This window comes from Rhinichthys klamathensis, unplaced genomic scaffold, assembly GCF_029890125.1.
Source record: "Rhinichthys klamathensis goyatoka isolate OS25496 unplaced genomic scaffold, OSU_Roscu_1.1 h1tg000737l_1, whole genome shotgun sequence".
Lineage (NCBI taxonomy): Eukaryota > Metazoa > Chordata > Actinopteri > Cypriniformes > Leuciscidae > Rhinichthys > Rhinichthys klamathensis.
Genome location: NW_026607149.1, coordinates 202191 through 223373, shown reverse-complemented (window position 1 = coordinate 223373; position 21183 = coordinate 202191). Strand labels below are relative to the sequence as shown.

General features: G+C 37.3%; 1 protein-coding gene across 1 annotated transcript in view; it reads left to right on the top strand.

Moving 5' to 3' along the window:
• Positions 1 to 3464: 3464 nt before the first annotated feature.
• lim2.5 (lens intrinsic membrane protein 2.5) overlaps positions 3465 to 21183 on the top strand; it is a 103703-nt gene continuing 85984 nt past the window's right edge. Inside the window, exon 1 of the mRNA XM_056242635.1 lies at positions 3465 to 3471. The gene's annotated coding sequence lies outside the window, so the exon portion shown is untranslated. The remainder of the gene's footprint in view (positions 3472 to 21183) is intronic.

Here is a 21183-nt window from a genome sequence, read left to right as displayed (position 1 = left end):
GCTGAACTTGATGAGTTAAAGCACCGTAAAACATATTTTGTCAACTTATTGATCATATAATTTGTTATAGTTGCAAATCAGGATTATATTTCATTATGTATATTTCAGATAATACTTGCTTTGCCAACATTGCCTATATAATTGTAATATTATTGTATATATTTAAAAATATATTATTTATTATTTATAAAATAATTAATATAATATACAACACAAATTTTATAGATTTTTTTTTTTTTTTTTATTGCCCCAAACCTTTTGTTTATACATGAATTTATGTGTAAAAATGTCCTATTCGCATCTTCAAGACACTGATCTGGAGTCTGTATTCATTTCCCAGACATTAAATGTGAACAATTTAATGTCAAATTACAAACTGTGTAAACAATCATTCTTTTCACTTAAGCATCATATTTGACAAACTTTATATTTATACTACATATATCTAGATGTATGCAGATTTACCATTGCACATTTTCTGATTTGTACTAAACACTTCCAATTTTCCTCTCTCTTATATTCATTTTGCCGTTGCTGGTGTAGTTTTGTACATGCATCCAGTGTTGGGCAAGTTACTTTTAAAAAGTAATTAGTTACAGTTACTAGTTACTACTTCCAAAAAGTAACTAAATTAGTTACTCAGTTACAAATTTTAAAAGTAACTAGTTACTTAAGAAAGTAACTATTGCGTTACTTTCAAGTAAAATTAAATTTTAAATGCTCAAATGTGACCCCACCTCTACCCCTCTTTAACGGAACTTACAATACATGTGCATGTTCAATTATTTATGATAAATCTGAATATTATAATGAAATGGACACTTAATACAATACATTATTAACAGAAACATGAAACATTGTACACACATCTAAAAAAAAAATGTTGCTGTGGGACAAAGTGAGACTAGCCTCCAATCAAATGCCATGTAGATATTATGTTTATATAGTGGATCAATGCAAATAACACAATAGATGTTTTGGAACTTTTGATATTTATTGCCCCTCAACAGGCCACAACTGTGGGCAAAATTAAATTAAGCTTGTTAAGCTCGTCGCCATACCTGTCTCTCGTTGACTGACTGGCTTGCTTGTGTTGTTCATTGTGTGTCCTGTCCGACTATGCGTTATGATGGGTCGTTCGCAATTCATGAGCGTTAGCCGTTAGTGATGATGGATCGACTCGTTCGCGAATGAGCTTTTGATGGGTCGTTCGCGATTCGCGAATGAGGCGACTCTAAGAGCCGGCTCTTTTAGGTGAACGTCGGGAGCTGGCTCGCATATCTGAAGAGCCGACTCTATTTTTACAAATTTAGCCTATAGAAATTAAATAATTATGTAAAAAAAATATATATATATTATAGTCAAAGTCATTTAAAGAGCCGTTTGTGAGCCAAAAGAGCCGGCTCTTTTCAGTGAGCTGAGTCAAAAGTGCCGAATGCCTACTACTATGCGTGCTTTCGAACACCCGCCCAACTCTACCTCTGATTGGCTTACAATGACATTTTACTCTACCTCAGTCGTCAGCATTTATGCGCTTGTCTCGTGCTCTGCCCACTAACCAAGGAAGAACAGTAAAAAAGTATTTGCCTCTCGCTCAGAGATCTAGTTGGTCTGATGAAAAAAAAAAACCCAGCTTCATCAGTTATAGTAACGTGCCGCATTTTTTGGCAGTAACGGGAACGGCGTTATTGAGATGAGAAGAGTAATCAATTAGATTACTCGTTACTGGAAAAAGTAATGCCGTTAGTAATAACGCCGTTATTCCCATCACTGCATGCATCAAACATATGTTTTATTCTTTCCCTACAGGGGCAAACAATACCTTCATGTGGAATATTATCAAGCCTAAAACTATCGAAAATTATAGTCTACGGTGGTGTTTGATAGAGCATTTCCCTGGTTGCAGCAGTTCCCAAAAGAGTTCAGCACAGCCTCCAGACTCAATGCAAAATCCAAATAAGCGAGCGTTTGCCAACCCTCCTCTGCCTGATGTTTTCCACGCGCAACGTGACATAATGCTGATTATGTAAATGGTGGCACGGACCACCAGGCACTTGTGTAATTTCTGGAAGTAAATAATCTTTTCCTCCTTTAAGACAGAACTTAAAATGTTTCGATGTGACAAGCCTGCAATTTATAAGGGTGAAATGCTTGGCGGGAAATGGATGTTTGTGTACGTGCGTATGTGCACGAAAGAGCTCATTTACATTGGCGTAGCAGTGCGAGCGTGTAACAGTATGTCGGTCGCTCATTTGTGAACGCTCGTGTTTAGCTAATGTTCTCTGGTTTGTTTGTGGTGTGCATATGATTACATATCCATGCAAATGATCCTGTCTCATCATCGGCATTGGCTTGTGAGCGTATCTGTCTTGTTAAGGCAGCGATACCTTCATCCATGCCTTACCTGTAGTGTCTCCTACACGCTTTCCGTAATTAAAGCGTTTGATCCGCAGAGACACACATCACACCAGTGAGAGAACGGCCTCACACACGAGAGACTGGAGATAAAGAAAGAGAGCAGAAGGAGGGAGGGATGGTTAGCATTGCCCTGTTAGCCCCTGCTGGCCGATACTGTAACTACACCATCTGGCAGCTTCAACCACAAACTATATAAAGCACTAGTGTTGCATTACCAATTACAGTTTAATTTTTTTTTATGCTCTAGAAAGAGGCCTCTAAAAACTGCTCACCAATGCTGCATTTATTTGGTCAAATTGCAGTAAAAACTAAATAATTGTGAAATATTATTACAGTTTAAAAGAACTGTTTTCTATGTTAATATATAGTAAAGTGTAATGTATTCCTGTGATCAAAGCTGAATTTTCAGCATCATTACTCCAGGCTTCAGTGTCACATGATCCTTCAGAAATCATTATAATATGATTTGCTGCTCAAGAAACATTTCTGATTATTATTAATGATGAAAACAGTTGTGGTTTCTCCATATTTTTGAGGAAACTGTAATACATTTTTTCACAGGATCCTTTGATGAATGAAAATGAACAAAGAACACTATCAATTTGAAAAATAAAATCTTTTGTATCATTATAAATGTCTTTACTGTCACTTTAGTGACCCCAAACTTTTGAACTAATATATTACATATAATGAATATATATATGTATATACACACACACACATATATATATATATATATAGGCTATGTATGTATGTATGTGTGTGTGTGTGTGTGTGTGTGTGTGTGTGTGTGTGTGTGTGTGTGTGTGTGTGTGTGTGTGTGTATATATATATATATATTAACGAACAAATATTAACGTATGTGATTAATTTGCAACCAATTCAATTTATATTTCTTGTTAGTTGAAGATTGTTATTATTTTATTGTAGAAAATTGTATTAATTGGACTGATGTTCTGTGTTTGTTGTGGCATTCAAGCAAGGGTGATACAATACAATAAGTGTTATCTATTATCTGTATATTACTTTGAGGTGCCCATCTTTCTCTCTCATCATGTTCAATTCACACAGCAAGCTCATAACTCAGGACAAACCATTTCATTTAGCCTCGTTACTCCAGGACATCGCTGTGGTTGTTCTAGTCACAGTATTTCAGTGTCCGTTTGGTTCAAGTATTTCTCTTAAAAATGACTTTCTTCAGGGTGTTTATGCAGCATCAAGGACAATCAGGTCAAACCCTGACAAAATTAGCCATCCAAGATTAAATGAAGCGTCTTCTTTACACAGAAGAGTCCAGATTTCCTCCGGATTCGGGTCTCTTGGCTGGCTGACCTTGTGTGGCAGTGGATCAGAGACAGACAGTGTGTGTGTGTAGAGGCTTCATCCATCTTTCAAACAGCTGCCAGCTTTTCTAAACAGGCCGAGGAAACGATCCCTCACCAGGGAGCTTCCCAGAGCGCCCGTAATCGCTCACATTACCTGAGATCTCTGGACCATGGCTGGACCTTATAGCGAGAGCGACCGGCGGGTAAACACTGTGCATAGAGGAATCTAAAGGAACTCGATTGTGATTCACTGTGTTTTAGTCATTTTGAGGAAGAGCGTTTGGATCATAAACTGCTTTCACGCCCCTATAATCTGTAGGTCTGACGTTATAACTTTTTTTTGTTCAATTCTGAAATTGTGTTCAATTCTTTCATCATGGCCCTGAAAATCACTCACTTATTAAACATAATGAGAATTTTTTTTAAGAATAAAAAAATTATACTTTTATTCAGCAAGGACACGTTAATCAAAAGTGAGAGTAAAGACATTTATAATTGTTACAAAAAAATTCTTTATCAAATAAATGCTGTTCTTTTGAGATTTTTATTCATTAAAGAATCCTGAAAAATATACATGTTTAACATTGATAACCAGAAACGTGTCTTGAGCATCAGATCCTCATATTAGAGTGATTTCTGAAGGATCACGTGACACTGAAAACTGGAGTAATGATGCTGAAAATTCAGCTTTGATCACAGGAATAAATGACATTATAAAATATATTCAAACAGCTATTTGAAATTGTAACAATATTTCAGTTTTTACTGCATTTTTGATCAAATAAATGCAGCCTTGGTGTTTGTAAATGCAGCCTTGGTGTTGAGACTCCTTCAAAAACATTAAAAAGTATATATATATAGTGTGTGTGTGGTAAACAAACACTAAATACATAATATACTAATATTATATTATTAAATATTAATATCCATAGGACTAGGAAACAGTTATTATAACCAATCATTTGTGTTTTTACTATATTTTTGATCAAATAAATGCAGCACAAGACATTTTTAAGAGAATGCATTTTAAAGTTAAAATGAATCTAAATGGAACTTTATGAATTGTAATTCAAATTGAAGTTTATGCTGTAAGGAAACAGGCGTGTTCTGATCGTCATGGCAACAGTTGAATTTTACCGCAGTGTTCTGTGATAGAAATATTTTATGTAATGGCCTCAGAAATGGTAAAAAGGGTATTTTCATCATGAATTATACAGAAAAATGCAGCAGACTAAGTATGCTCAGGTCAAAGACCATGCAGACTTAAAAGGGTGCTTAACACAGTACTAACAGTCATGTGATTAGCTTAGATCATTTTTAAACTAATCACAGAGATGCCGACTTGATTGATTTTTACTCAACTGTAAGATGTATCTTTTGTTCAGGAGACTCACTTGGTTGTTGTGGCCAGTGATCTCCCAGCTGTGAATAAAACTTCATTTCTACAAAGAGCAACTTGGGAGTCGTATCAGGTACAGTATTTGCTGACATAAGCTGAGGAATAAAGTATTAAATATTCTACACTCCCGCAAGACCCCCGCAGAGACAGTGATGGTGTTGGCAGACTATAGATCCGTCCTCAGGTGAGTTAGTGTTAATAACCCTGTGTCGGACCAGCGTACACATGCAGGACGGCGAGAGCACACAGTCAAACCAAAAATGATTCAGACGACAGATATACATTTTGATATTGTTGGGTGCAGGACACTATAGTTAATTTATGTGAGTGAGGATAGCTAAATAAAGTAAACTGTGACATATTATACCCAAAAAATATTCATACAGTGACTACCAGTAAAAAGTTGCTAATGCCTTTTTTACACACAGACTGAACAACATGAAGCATTGCTTGGTCACTGGTTGAGCTGAAATGGTATTCTCTAATTGTGTAGTTAAATTTAACAGCTGACTGATATTCAACATAATTCATGTGTGAGAGTCTAACAGAAGGACGGACAAAACCAGTCAAATATCCACTGATCTGAGAACTCTCTTATCATATTTTGCCATTTTCTAAACAATAGCGAATAAACTGTGATAATGTGAGAAATGTTGAAGGTGTCTGAATAAATGTTGGTTTGACTGTAGATGCTGAAGACGTGTGCTCGTGTGATCCAGGTATAGTTGCTTCTTGACGGGACAGCGTCAGCATACTTTAGGGAAGTATTATTGTATTGTAAGTATTCAGGGAATTACCTTGAGAAACTGTAGTATATTATTTTTATTTATTATTTATTATTTGTTATTATATTTCAACTGTGTGGTGTTATTTTTCAATCAATGTTTGTGTTTTGTTGTTTGGTTTCACTGTAAAAAAAAAATATGCTGCCTTAAATTTTTAAGTATAATCAACTTGAAGGATTAGGTTGTTTCAACTTAAATTACATTAAACCGACTTAACTTGAGAAAAAAATGAGTTGAATCTTGTATATCTTATAAAAAAAAGTTGAAAATTGCATAAATTATTTTAATGAGTTATAGCAATGTAAAAACATATGTTGTCATAACTTATTGATCATATCCTTTTTTACAGTGTTGTTGATGTATTGTTAATTTGTATTTTGTTTTTGTTGCGTTTTAGTGACTGTTATACTGCGACCCACTCCAAAACGAGATGACTCCTCTCACGGGGTTAATCCTAATAAATTCATTTGTAACAAACTGGAAGTTGTTTGAATTGTCCGTCAGATTCAGTAGGTTGTATATATTCTTATTGAGGATTTCCACGTTAGTGTCAAAATGCAAATGTTAACACAACTGTCCAGCACGCAAATCATTCCCGTATTTTTACTAAATAAAATCAGTTCTCTATTCCTATCCCTATCCGTGCACGCCGGCCCAGTCACCTCGTGAATATACACATTATCCGCATTACGAGACCTCAGTGCTTTTATTTACTTCATTCCCTTTTTTATTCACTCGGCTGTTACGCACTCGGCACGCTGTTATCAATTTCTGGATATGATCCATTTCTTCGGCCTACTCTCTCCTGTCTGAAGTCCTCATCTGTGGCCTATTGAATCTCTCCTTCTGCGTGTTCCCATAATAATTTCCTCATCTTTTTTATTCCCCGGCACTTGTCTCTTCTTTCTCCATCTTCGTTATACACCTCTCTGAGACGAGAAAAGAAAAGCAATGATAAGCCGTTGCTCTCCGAGGCTGTTTGGTCCTACAGTGTGAGGTAATCAGTTTGCAAATCATTGCCGTGTGAGAGGAAAGTGCTAGCAAGCTGTTTGGATCACTCTGCTTTAATCTAAGAGACGTCTGGAGCGCTTTGGGCCGTAAAGAGTGGATCCGGGCTTCTCTAAAAGCCATAGAGAGAGAAAGACGTGTTTCTTTGAAAATGAAGCACCTCATAAAACCTTCCTGAGCCTGAATGATGACAGAACACAAACTCTCTTTATGGCGACTCCAGTGTTGTGCCCTGCATTGTGTTGAAGAAGAGAGAAGTGTTCGTATGTGACTGACATTACAGAGGATCAGAGCAGGACGAACACGGAGGACAAGCTTTTGGACAATTGTTGGCTTTATATGTGTGTAGGCTAATTCAGTTTTTTCGATTTGAGAGCCAGCAGACGTTTTGTTTAATCCAGTGATTATATATTTAATATAATCAAGGCCAAGGAATACTGACACTATTTAAATGTTATTAAAAATGTGTTAAAATGATTTTATAAGCATATTTGGTTTGCTTAGTTGAGGACACTTAAAGGGCTGGTTGATTATGATTTCACTTTTCTAACTTTAGCTAGTGTGTAATGTTGCTGTTTGCGCATAAACAACATCTGCAAAGTTACAACGCTCAAAGTTCAAAGCAAAGGGAGATATTTGCTTTTAAAGAAATCATTTTTTAAGGACTACAACAAACGGCTGGTAGGAACTACAGGACATTCCTCACGGGTTAGTGACATCACCAACTCAAATTTACATAAACCCCGCCCCCTGAACACGCAGTCCATGTTGAGAAGAGGAAGAGTTGTTGTAGAAGAGCACATTAGTCTCTGCTCAAGCTGCCGCATCCGTCTTCTCACATGCAATACAGTACGTAACACAAATGCAATATCATGTCACTGTGTGCATCTTACAATAGTTCCCACACAAGCGATTTATAAGATTATCATGACAGAATATGCTAATCAATGACTTGAAGATAGTTAACTCCACATCAGCAACATATATTCATCAACTAACCATTCAGAAACATCCTGTTGCATTCTACATGTTGTCATCATTGAGTCTCTCCATCATTGTCCGACTTTAAACATAAAAGGCAGAACAGTTTCTGACATTTTAGTGCATGTCTGTGTGAGGTAATTGGAGCTGCTAACACACACACACACACACACACACACACACAGTTGAAGCCCCGCCCTCTGTGCCTCTCTGCCACACAAGAAATGACACATTTTTACTGACCCTCAAAAAGTGTAAACTTTAACATGCTATGTAAAAATATCTGTGGGGTATTTTGAGCTTAAACTCACATACACACTCTGGCGACAACAGAGACTTATTTTACATATTGTAAAATGGGGCATTATACCACCCCTTTAATATTTAACAATATTATTGATCTGACTCTACTGACACTGCTGTATATGAACTGAACAGAGCTGGACGATGACATCACTGTTTTCTGCAGAACTGCTTTAAAGATGAAATGAACTAATTCAATAATTGATGTTCTTTTATGATCAAACATGTACATCAATTAAAATTAATCAGGCAAAAAAATATTAAAAAGCAGTAGCTTTACTCAAAGATCAAATTGGGGAAAAAATATATAAAAAGAGAAAAATTTGAATTCGACTGGCCTATTTTTTTTCCGTTAGATATGAATAAATAATATTGCAGATTTTTAAGTCAATAGTGATTTACATTTTGGTCATAAATTCTAATACATGTATACTTATATACAAGGCAAAAAAAAAAAAAAACATTTATTACAAAATGTATGATTCCCTATAAGTCAAATGAATGGAAATAAAATCAGATAAAAAAAAAATATTATAAAATGAGAGCTGTCAACCTCCGTTGTAAAATGAGAGTTTTAGGTCATCATCATATCTGCATGTGAGCAAATAATATTTTAGAGTTTTTAATGACTTACACTTACAAAAAACTAGCATATGGCTTTTATAATATTATATATAAACCCGGTTCCACAGACAGGGCTTAGATTAAGCCAGGATTAGACCTTCAATTGGGACATTTAGCTTTTCTAAACATGCCTTGGAAAAACATTACTGGTGTGAATCTTGAGACTAAACAGTGAAACTGACATATTTTAAGAGATGCTTTCAGTTAAAACCACTCAAACATGGGTTTTAGTCTGGGACTAACCTGTGAAACCAGGGGATAGAAGAATAATAATAAAATATAGTATATTAAATACTGTGCACAAGTTATTCATACTACGGTACTTTTATGAATCTTTTTTTTTTTGGTCCACAGAAACAACTAACAGCTAATGGTTTTGGAATGACAGGAGGGTGAGTAAATAATGCCCAAGTTTTAATTTTTGGTGAATTATTGCTTTAAGTAATGCTCACATCTTGCTAATCACTTTCAAGGCTAAAAATGTTGTGTACTCGCCGCCTTGAAGATTACAGCAACATGATCTGGATGCATGCAAATCTGATTTCAGGATTAGGCCTTAGTTTAATTAGGACATTTAAGTAGCTTTTATAAACATGCCTTATATATAAAAAAATGTGTTACTGGTGTGAATCTTGAGACTAAACAATGACACTGACATATTTTAAAGATATGCTTTCAGTTAAAACCGCTCAAGCATGGGTTTTAGTCTGGGACTAGTTTAAGCCTTGTCTGTGAAACCAGAGGATAGAAGACGAAGAATAAACTATATCAAATATTGTGCACAAGTTATTCATATACTTTTATGAATCTTTTTTTGGTCCACAGAAAAAAAAACTAACCGCAAATTGTTTGGGAATTGGTGAATTATTGCTTTAAGTAATGCCTCACATCTTGCTAATCACTTTCGAGGCTAAAAACGTTGAATACTCGCCGCCTTGAAGATTACAGCAACATGGCCATGATGCATCCAGGCCTGATTTCAGACTCCATCTGCGTTTGGCTCTGCTGGACTGAACACAGACGCCGCGAGCTCTTCGAGGGGAAAGTCTTTGGTGGGACCAGAGACACCCCACATCTGTGACACGTGCACGGCTGCAGATGGTGCCGACGTGGAGCTGATCTGCAGTGGATGATGAAGTGAGCGGGGCAGGTGGAGGGGGTGCTTGCTCACCTATAAAAGCCGCAGTCCTCGCGGGAGCTGAGTCAGCGTGTGTTCAGCAGAGCCGCATGCGTAATTCCACCAAAGACCCATTTGTTTAGGTGTCTCTGCACCCCTGTGTGGAAATAACTCAAAGAAGCTCCAGTGGGGCGTGGATGGACAAAAAAACACATTGGAACGGACGGCTTGCACTCATTCGAGGCACACTCAGCAAACCAGTGTTGGAAACTGGAGTGAGAATGCCTAAAACATTCCAGTTCGATCCCTGGATTTGATCTGAAGTGGCCAACAGATGCAGAATTGGGATTCAAATGTATGCACGCAATTGCAATTCATTCAAAATGCTGTGCTGTTTTTAAAAATAGGCCTATTTTAAAGTATGAATTGCCCATTATTATGTTCATACACAGCATATGGGAACTTTATAATACAGCCTGTATATTGAATACACAACGGGTAATTAGGTTCTTAATATTTTTGAAAGAAGTCTTCCACAAAAATATTAAACAGCAGAAGTGTTTAAAATTGATAATAATAATCAGGATTGTTTCTTGAGCAGCAAATCAGCATATTAAAATAATTTCTGAAGGATCATGTGACACTGAAGACTGGAGTAATGGTGCTGAAATGTCAGATTTGATCACAGGAATAAATTACATTTGACAATATATTCACATAGACAACAGTTCTTTTAAAATGTAATAATATTTCACAATTGTTCTGTTTTTACTGCATTTTTGACCAAATAAATACAGGTTTGGAGAGCAGAAGAGACTTCTAAAAATACACTCACCTAAAGGATTATTAGGAACATGGTTGTTGGTGCCAGACGGGCCGGTCTGAGTATTTCACAATCTGCTCAGTTACTGGGATTTTCACGCACAACCATTTCTAGGGTTTACAAAGAATGGTGTGAAAAGGGAAAAACATCCAGTATGCGGCAGTCCTGTGGGCGAAAATGCCTTGTTGATGCTAGAGGTCAGAGGAGAATGGGCCGACTGATTCAAGCTGATAGAAGAGCAACTTTGACTGAAATAACCACTCGTTACAACCGAGGTATGCAGCAAACCATTTGTGAAGCCACAACACGCACAACCTTGAGGCGGATGGGCTACAACAGCAGAAGACTCCACCGGGTACCACTCATCTCCACTACAAATAGGAAAAAGAGGCTACAATTTGCAAGAGCTCACCGAATTTGGACAGTTGAAGACTGGAAAAATGTTGCCTGGTCTGATGAGTCTCGATTTCTGTTGAGACATTCAGATGGTAGAGTCAGAATTTGGCGTAAACAGAATGAGAACATGGATCCATCATGCCTTGTTACCACTGTGCAGGCTGGTGGTGGTGGTGTAATGGTGTGGGGGATGTTTTCTTGGCACACTTTAGGCCCCTTAGTGCCAATTGGGCATCGTTTAAATGCCACGGCCTACCTGAGCATTGTTTCTGACCATGTCCATCCCTTTATGGCCACCATGTACCCATCCTCTGATGGCTACTTCCAGCAGGATAATGCACCATGTCACAAAGCTCGAATCATTTCAAATTGGTTTCTTGAACATGACAATGAGTTCACTGTACTAAAATGCCCTGGTGTGCATCCCACAATGTGTGCATCCCACAAATCTCCATCAACTGCAAGATGCTATCCTATCAATATGGGCCAACATTTCTAAAGAATGCTTTCAGCACCTTGTTGAATCAATGCCACGTAGAATTAAGGCAGTTCTGAAGGCGAAAGGGGGTCAAACACAGTATTAGTATGGGGTTCCTAATAATCCTTTAGGTGAGTGTATATATGTATATATATATATAGACACTAATACTAATTAATATTATTATATTACTAATAATAATATTATATATAAACACAATTTTATAAATATATAAATGTAAAAAAAAAATAGATATTTAGTTATTTTGCATTTTATTTACATTTTTTAACATTTATTTTATTATATGTATTAAATTCTCTCAAATAAATAACTCAAAACTCATTTTATGGACCGTTGTTGAAGAACAATGCTCTGCAAAATCTTAAAAATGGAATTAGGCAACTATTATTTATGATTTGATACAAAATGAAATTTCTCAGCTGTGTGACTTGAATTTCATTGCAGGGCAATTGAATAAATTTCTCTTCCTGCCACTTCAATTCAAATTCCAATTCAACATCCTATGGGACGTGACCAATTCAACTCACGAATGAAAAGGTAGACAATTCTTAAATTGTGAATTTCGCCCTGCCCTGCAACACACACACACACAACTTTTGGCATTAATCCAAATCCTCAAATGGCCAGTGTAGTGTGGAGTCATCATGTGTGTCTCAGGGAAGAAGGCCCAGATCATCTTGCACGAGTCCCTCTGAGCACAGGACTTGATTGGTTAATGTGTGTGTTTCTGTCATTACGCTGTTGCTTTGACGATGCGTGCAGATGCTCTAAACCTCGAGTGATCAGATGAGTGTTGCGTAAGCCACAGTTTACAAATGATCTCGTAGGAAGGAGTGAATACAAAAGCGCAGACAGAAACAGTAATTGGGACAGCTCCCCTGTTGGTATAGAGGTGCATGAGTGTTACTCCTTTGTTTCATTTCACACTGCACATCACAATCACACTTACTGTTTTTATGTGCACAGATTTTGGTTGATTTGAATGAAATGCAATGTGTCTTCAGATTCCAGATACACAGTTTATATGCACCCTAAACCAAGAGGTCAAAGTTTGACAGGTTAGTTCGCCCCTGCTGGCAGATGCTGTAACTGCAGTTAAAATGCTTGTTTGTCGATTGATAGCCGTTGATTAAAGGTGCAGTGTGTATTTTTTAGCGGCATCTAGTGGTTTGGTTGCGAGTTGCACTAAAGGCTCAGCCCACTGCTCACCCCTCCCTTTCGAAGAAGCTACGGTGGCTCAAACGGGACAAACATAGTCGTCTGAGACAGCAGAGAATAGCCAGAGTAAGCCAAGAGTGTGTAACATTGTCACTGTTTCTGTACCAGAGTACATTATAAACCACATCATGGATAAAGTTTACAAAGCCATAGTCAGGTGAGGATCAAGGGTCTTAATATATAATATAATAATAGCAATCAGCTGATTGTCTCACGAACGTAACCAGCACATTTCTCCCCACATAGCAAACCCATAATACAGCGAGGGAGAAGAACCACATGAAACTATGCAACTATATATGTTTTCTAACAGGGTAGTAAAAGTTTAGCTGGCTAATATGAGCTGTTACTGTGGCTGAGCTAAAGCGTAAAGCCTTGTTTAAACTCGACGCGTCCGCATGAGCGCAAAGGTGCGCGCGGCAAAAATGGCATGATTGTAACAGCGCGCGCGCCTCTGCATCCCCTAGACACCATTGACTACACACAATTGGCTTTTTTTTTTCTCTGATTTTGAAAACTCTTCGCGATCGACTTAAAATGCTTCCAAGATCGACTTGTCGACCGCGATCGACGGGTTGGTGATTCCTGTAACGTTACTGTTTTACGGTCAATGATAAGAGTACTAATCAGCTGTCTCACAAACGTAACCAGCACATTTATCCCCACATAGCAAAGCCTTAACACAGCGAGGGAAAAGAACTAAGTTCCATGAAACAATCCAACTACATATTTACACCACTGCCAAGGGAAAAGTCACTACTCACGGTGTTTATGGCTAGCTTCTAGGTTTCTGCGGCTTCTCTTTTAAGGTAGTGACGAAACGCGGTCTGTTTGTTCACGTTCGGCTATTGTAGAAACATGACGTCACAATATGTTGACCTTCATAGAAGGGGGTGCCCGTGGTTATGTAGATATAAATGTCTCATTCTAAGGTAATAAAAACATTACAGTTTATTAAGTAAGTTCTTTATACACCACTGAAAACATAGTTATGGATGTCATATTGCATTTCTGTTAATAGATACTCAAAAAATTTACACATTGCACCTTTAAATAGCTGGGTATTTTGATCTGCCAGCATATAAATCACAAATATTTGATGATATTAAATTAAACGTTTTACCAGTGCTGTTTTGGGCTCTTAAAAGCACGAAATGGTCTTACTCTCAGATTATAATATAAAAATATATTATTTTGTATTTATTAAAATATTTAAATAAATGAATATATTTACAATTATTTAATTATGTATAGAATGTAATAATATATAAAAAGACAAGAAAAGGATGGATAGATGGATGCATTTGTTTGCTTGTTTACTTTTGTTTTGTTCTTTAAAATGCTGGGATGTGGAGGCAGATTTGGGGACAGTGATCCTTTGTAATAAAAGAAATGCACATTGTTCACACAAACTACAATAAGGCTCTCATGAAGCTGCAATGTTATAATAGTCAGGGAACAAACACAAAATATAACATCTAAACAAAAAAAAAAGTTAATTTAAAACAATGAATCATTTAAAATTATAGACTTTTTCCAATAGTTTTTCCTTAAAAATCTTCCCGGGGACAGAAGGGTTCCCGGGTTCCCGTAATTAAAGAATCGAGGATCTACTGCTTCACTTCTGATTATATATTCAATGGAATTTGTCCTGAATTCAATCTCTCCTGTCCCTCAGGAGCACGTCTACAATCACCTAGTCCTGTATTTCCATCTCCTGCACATTCAGAACAGCATCTAGGTCGAGACAAATGAATAGAAAGTTTTTTTGCTCTCTTGTACTGGAATGAAAGAGGCCATGCACCGATAGACAGCTGGACGAGAGAGGAGGAGGCGGAGGAGGAGGAGGAATATACGAGCTGTTGATTTAGTTTTTTTGCTTCTCTTTGAGTTATTTGTGCCGGAGCTGCTGCACACGTTTGCCTGATGAAGTGATGTAGTCAGCAAGAACAAAGAAACACCGTGACTCACTAATATTAGACCACTTTAGTCACTTTAAATTCTCCTGCATCAGTGTGAGCATATGGAACGTCCCCTGGAAAAGAAACTCGACTCACCATTGTCGTTCTAACTCTCTAGGATTTTCTTTCTTCCTTAACACAAAAGCAGAATGTCCCAGTTGCTCTTTTCCATGTAGTGCAAGCAGTCAGTGATCACAGGCTGTTAAAAAGCACATCTTGACACTTGTGTTGATCCCATTAGGTCATGAAACCTGTCCTCCAGCAATCATATTCATCATCATGGCAGATGTTTGATTGGCACATGTGAAGTAACCTGGATGCTGCCATGTTTGCTTGGAATTTCTGAGCCAATCACGTGAGCTGTAAATCCCATGTGACCAGTCTGACGTTAGAACTCCATGCAGTTCAAAAGGAGAGAGTTTGTGACCAATTACATAACATAACTGCATGAATATGTGCTTTTTTTTTTTTTTTTTGCATTGATCTCCAGTGTAAGTTCCAGCTGAATAATGCATGAGAAACACTTCAAGTGAATGCACTGAAGAATTACATTTATATAGCATTTGAAATATGCCAACTACATAAAGTGACCGAAGAAGACAAATTCATAATAGTGTTTGCTGCAAAACACTCTAGATAATTGGGAATGTTTTTAGTTCTATGTTCCATTCGAAGTAAATGAAGGATAGGCTATGCTTAATATCTCCGAACTTCCAAGCATAAGCTTTTCCATTGTTGCTGCTCAGAAATAAATAGCCTACATAGCGTTAGTTTTGCAGGTGTTCAATTGTCGACAAAGACGTTTCACGAATAAACGATCCTGTTTAAGGCAAGCATTTATTCTGCAGGTGAGGATCATTTACAGTGTTTTACACTCCTGGCTCTGCAAACGTTTGCTAAAATGTGTGTATTGTCATAGGCTTTGACTGACTGGTGCATATTTTATGGTGCACCATATTTTATGTGCTTAAAAGTGAAAGCATGACATCATCAATTCGGAATTGTAGATTCTGTTCCATTACAACTTCCGACTTTCTGAGATTAAAGAAACGCAGCGTTAGAACGGCGGGAAATACATGTGGTTCACTCGAGGAAGGCCTGGTGTAATATCATAGGCAAATAAAAACCCTTTATAGGCTACTGCCCTCGATTTATGGCGTATGCTAAATTATTCATGAGAGACCAGCCTTTATATATTAATCTATGCGCTGCTGTGTGTTTATGTGAAATGTAACCGCTATCATCATCGTCTCTAAGCTCTGTGTAAAGAAATCTCTGAGAATATATGATACTGAATACATCCTGATATAGTATATGCTGTACGAGGAGCAATAGAAAGAGAAATCACACAGTCGATAACACAAGTTTGCTCTGGATCCAGGCAGAAGTTCCAGTTGTTGGAGGCAAGATAAGACTTTACATACCAATGAAACCACTGGAGAGCTAAACCCTGGTCTTAAAGGGACAGTTCACCTCTAAATAAAAAATGTTTTTTTTCTGTGGAACACAACGATTCACACAGCTATTTTGCATACAATGAGAGGTTATAGTTCGGTTAAAATCACAATATGTACGATTTTTTCGCCACAAGAGGGCGCAGTTTCCAACAATAACAAAGGCGTAGGTTGATGACGCAGTGATGAGCTGAATGATGGGACTTGCTGTCAAGCTGATGGATCTAATAATGTTTTATGGATGAGTGCAAACATTCATGTTTTTTAACATTACAGTGGTATGAAGCAGGTCGCGATTGCTAAAGAGACAGATATCACACGCGAGTCCCGCGGATATAAAGGAATAAGGACATTTAATTCTACCGAATACCCGCAAGTGCTGGATTACTCACACAGGTCAGTTTATTAGACGAATTAAACTTGTGAGGTAACGCAGCGCTGCTTCACTCGGTCTAACGTTACTCTATCACACTAAACGGCATTTAAATGTGTGTTGAAAGTTATAATGTTATACTACGTGTTAGTTCGTTTGCTTTACGAAACTAGCAGTAAGCTAGATCAACATTAGAATAACATACTGACCATATTCTAACCATATGCGTAATTCTATGGGGGGACAGGGGGACACGTCCCCCCCAATATTCAACGAAGGGCAATTTGTCCCCCCCAATATTTGATCATATTTGGGGCGCGTTTCCATTACAGATTTGCGCAAAACTTTTGCGATATTTTCTAAATGTCGATAAAAAACTATTGCGAAATGACGCCGTTCCATTAACCGATGTTATGCGACTAAAACGTCTTTTTTTCCTCTCGCGATAAGTCATTCCAAAAATCATGGCAACGGACGTTGGTAGGTTTATAGCCTATATCACAGCCACCGCATAGACATTATTATTATTATTGGAAGGAGACGTGGCGTGTTATCCAAGCGTTAATGGCAGGGAAAGACACGGAGTTCCTGGGTGTTTCTCCCTAATTTCTGCTCCGATGTCTTGATTTTGGCATTTCTTTGAGGTTTAGACACTGATCAATATAGAATGACTTTATTAATGTCATATAGATCAGTGGGCTTAGAGTCCAGTAGACTATTCCTGTAATTATTGTTTCTTTTATGAATTCAATAAAGAACTCTGTCTCGTATTATGTCCAAACGGTCAGTGTACTTGCATTCATGTTTCTTATTTAACCCGTAATTGCAAAACGAAAAATGAACGGTTGTTGTATTTTTAAAACGCAAAGGTGAACACCAACATTTTAGTTTGACCTGTAGGCCTACACCAAATGCTGCACAAAAAAATTAATTATATATATATATATATATGAGAGAGAGAGAGAGAGAGAGAGAGAGAGAGAGAGAGAGAGAGAGAGAGAGAGAGAGAGAGAGAGAGAGAGAGAGAGAGAGAGAGAGAGAGAGAAAGAGAGAGAGACGAATTTTCAGATATTTGTTTATGACTTTTTGCCCCTTTATTAAACATTTAAAATATTCACAAATTAATATGGAGAAAAATTTTTTTTAGATTTTACTGGTTTTCTAAGGCCAAATTAGAACCTGGAAATTATATTTTTCCCGCAGTGCTGAATGAGAAGAGCCATGACCACAGCCTACAGAAAGGGGATGTATAGGTGAGTTAGGCTATAATAAATGTGTCTGAAAAAATAACGAGGCATTTTAATTGTTTATTATTAAACTATTGTTTTCCTAAATCAGTGTCGGCTAAAAACATATCTCCATCTCCGGATGCACCTTTAGAGAGAAATGCACCTTTCATACGGATTACATAATCAGAAGGCTTTCGATTCAAATTTGTTCCTTTTAAAGTGGACATTTAAAGCTTCAGTCTACAAAGGCTATATAGCCTATCAGTTCTCGCGCTTCAGTTCACGGAGATCATGAAAGCGCGCCTGATTGTTTTATTTTATTTTACAAAAGCACATCGTTTTCTTGTTATTGTGAGATTACGCAAATAAAAGTAGTTGCGAATAATGTATTATTATATTCTGTATGACCAGAAATGATAGAGTATTTTAAGTTGTTTCGACTGTTGATAGGAAAATGCAAGTGTTCGCGCCCGCGCCACCGTGCCATCCAGTGCGCGCTCCACACCCAGTCCGCACACACACTTGGATATGCGTCAAAATCTTGTGTTTATTTGTGATAATCTTAGCCCTATTATTGTCCAAACTGTATTATGAATGAAATGTGACGAATTGCTTTGTTCCTTTTTTGGATAAAAGCGTCTTCTACATATAATAAATGTTATAATAATGATGATAATTATTATTATTATTTGCGGACACGGACCCAAAACACACCGCGTATTCTAAGTCAGGTGACTGTAAATGCGCAAAACCCGTTTCCATTGCAGTTTTGCGAAATATTCCTTTTTCAAATTGCCTGAAAAACCTCCTCATGCGAGCGTAAAAACTTTATTGGGATAAACGGGAGTTTTTGCGAAATGGAGTGTTTCCATTGTGCGCATTTTCATTACGCAATTTCAATTTGCGCAATTTGAAGGGTAATGGAAACGCGGCTTGTATGATTGTGCGGGCAGGGCCGAAAATTCTTCTCAGCTCCGAAAATATAAAATCCCGGCCGGTCCATTTCCCAAATCCATTCGACTTGCCTTACACTATACTTTTAGCAAAACCTATTTCTCCTGAAATCCATGTCATGTTTTCCTATCCCTTTAGTAGCTTGTGCATCGTCAGTGAGTTAGGAAAAACCAAACAGAAGAAGAGTTAGGAGGAGCGCGGAAATTGACAGACATTTGGCACATAGGCTATCTATGAATGGTAAATATCCTGTTATCCTGTAACAGTAATTTAATCAAAATGTTTATAGTCACTATATGTTTATAGAAGGCTATAAAAGAGAGAGATCACTGACCGCTTTGTTGTCAATTCAGGCCTGTAATTGATGCCGATGCTGTAATCATTGTGAGTAGGCTATACGTTGGTTTGACGACCAGATGTAATAAAATTCCTTGTTGTGTTATACAATTACAAACATTCGGACTCTGACTTTTATTTTATTTTGATTAAAAAAATGTGTGCATGCGCCAACACAAAAAGTTCCACAGCTGTCCCCCCCAATGTGTGATTGACAATTTCGCCCTTGAATTTCATCATGTTGAGCTAACGTTATATAACGTTGATTTGTTTTATGTACGTTTGCTCACCTGTCTAATAAAGCTGTCAAGTCGTGACTCGTGAAGCTCTGTCGAGTCCAAGTTAGTCGCGGACGCTAGCTCTCGGCTTCTCAAAAACGCCACGCTGATGTTGATCCTCGTTTTAGTTCTCTTTGTTTGTCCCAAAGTCTGCTTGCCATGGTCTATGTTTGAAAAAAACAAGAACTGCGTGCCGCTAATCGTTACGCACTACGCAGTTGCGTCTGTCACCATGGTTACGTCATGGCTATGGCAGTACGAACGGAAACCGAGGATAGCGCGGATATTGCGTCATTGACAGGCGACATTTTTTTTCCGGGACGGCCACTTATTTAAAATTGGAATTTCTCTGAAATAAAAAATCTTTGGAGACTTTTGGGATATTGTAAGTACACAACTGCAGGAAATATATCACTGTGCAAGTGATTTTTGGATATTTTATTACAAAATTCTTACATATTGTACCTTTAAATTCGATTCACATTTATTTGTATAGCGCATTTCATAATGCATATCGTTTCAAAGCAGCTTTACAGAAAATCCATGGTTCTTTATTACAGTTTCATTACAATTTAGAGTACTCTTTTATCAGAGGTGACTGTGTCAATGACTGTGCCTGACATCATGTATTCATTTAGGCAGAAAACAATAAGCTCATGCAATTGTGATCATGATGATTACAGTTTATATTTGCACAAGTTTATTACATTAAAAATGATTAGTGATCATGTCTGCCAAACTCCAAAAAGTATACAATTACTTTGAAAATTATATATTAAATGTAACAGTTGTCCATAAGACATTTATATTGTGTATTTTATTCTGAGACTTTCTGAAGGAACACCATAGTTCAAACGCATAATAGTCTCTTCTGCTCATAAAGGCTGAATTTATTTGATCAAAAATACAGTAAAAATAGTGAAATATTATTACAATTTAAAATAGCTGCTTTCTATGTGAATATATTTTAAAATGTCATTTATTCCTGTGATCAAAGCTGTATTTTCAGCATCATTTCTCCAGTCTTCAGTGTCACATGATCCATTAGAAATCATTTATGCTGATTTGATGCTCATGAAACATTTATGATTATCATCAATGTTGAAAACAGTTGTGCAGCTTCACTATATCTGAATACGCAGGCTCACAACACATATATGTTGTTTTCTTCACTGTGCATGCGAGTTTTCATGTGAAATTCAGTCTTGCATGCAGTCTTATATTCCTCAATGAAAAGCTTTACACAGTTTACACACATTTTTAAAACATTCTGTATAATGTTCCCACGACAAAATCATAACAACAATAAAATAAATCTCTCCAAACCCAACAGTGCCACAGAGTCCTCAACAGTTGGACGGAGAGAGAGAGAGAGACAGAGAGAGAGAGAGAGAGAGAGAGAGAGAGAGAGAGAGAGAGAGAGAGAGAGAGAGAGAGAGAGAGAGAGAGAGAGAGAGAGAGAGAGAGAGAGAGAGAGAGAGAGAGAGAGAGAGAGAGAGAGAGAGAGAGAGAGAGAGAGAGAGAGAGAGAGAGAGAGAGAGAGAGAGAGAGAGAGAGAGAGAGAGAGACACTAATTAAAACGAACGAGTCCAGGTGCTGCCTGCGATGACACAACGAAGAGTCAGGCGCATGTTTGCGTTGGTGGTTTGCCTTGATTAAAGTCTTCATCCATTCTGCTTAGGAATCTCAAGAATATTGAACA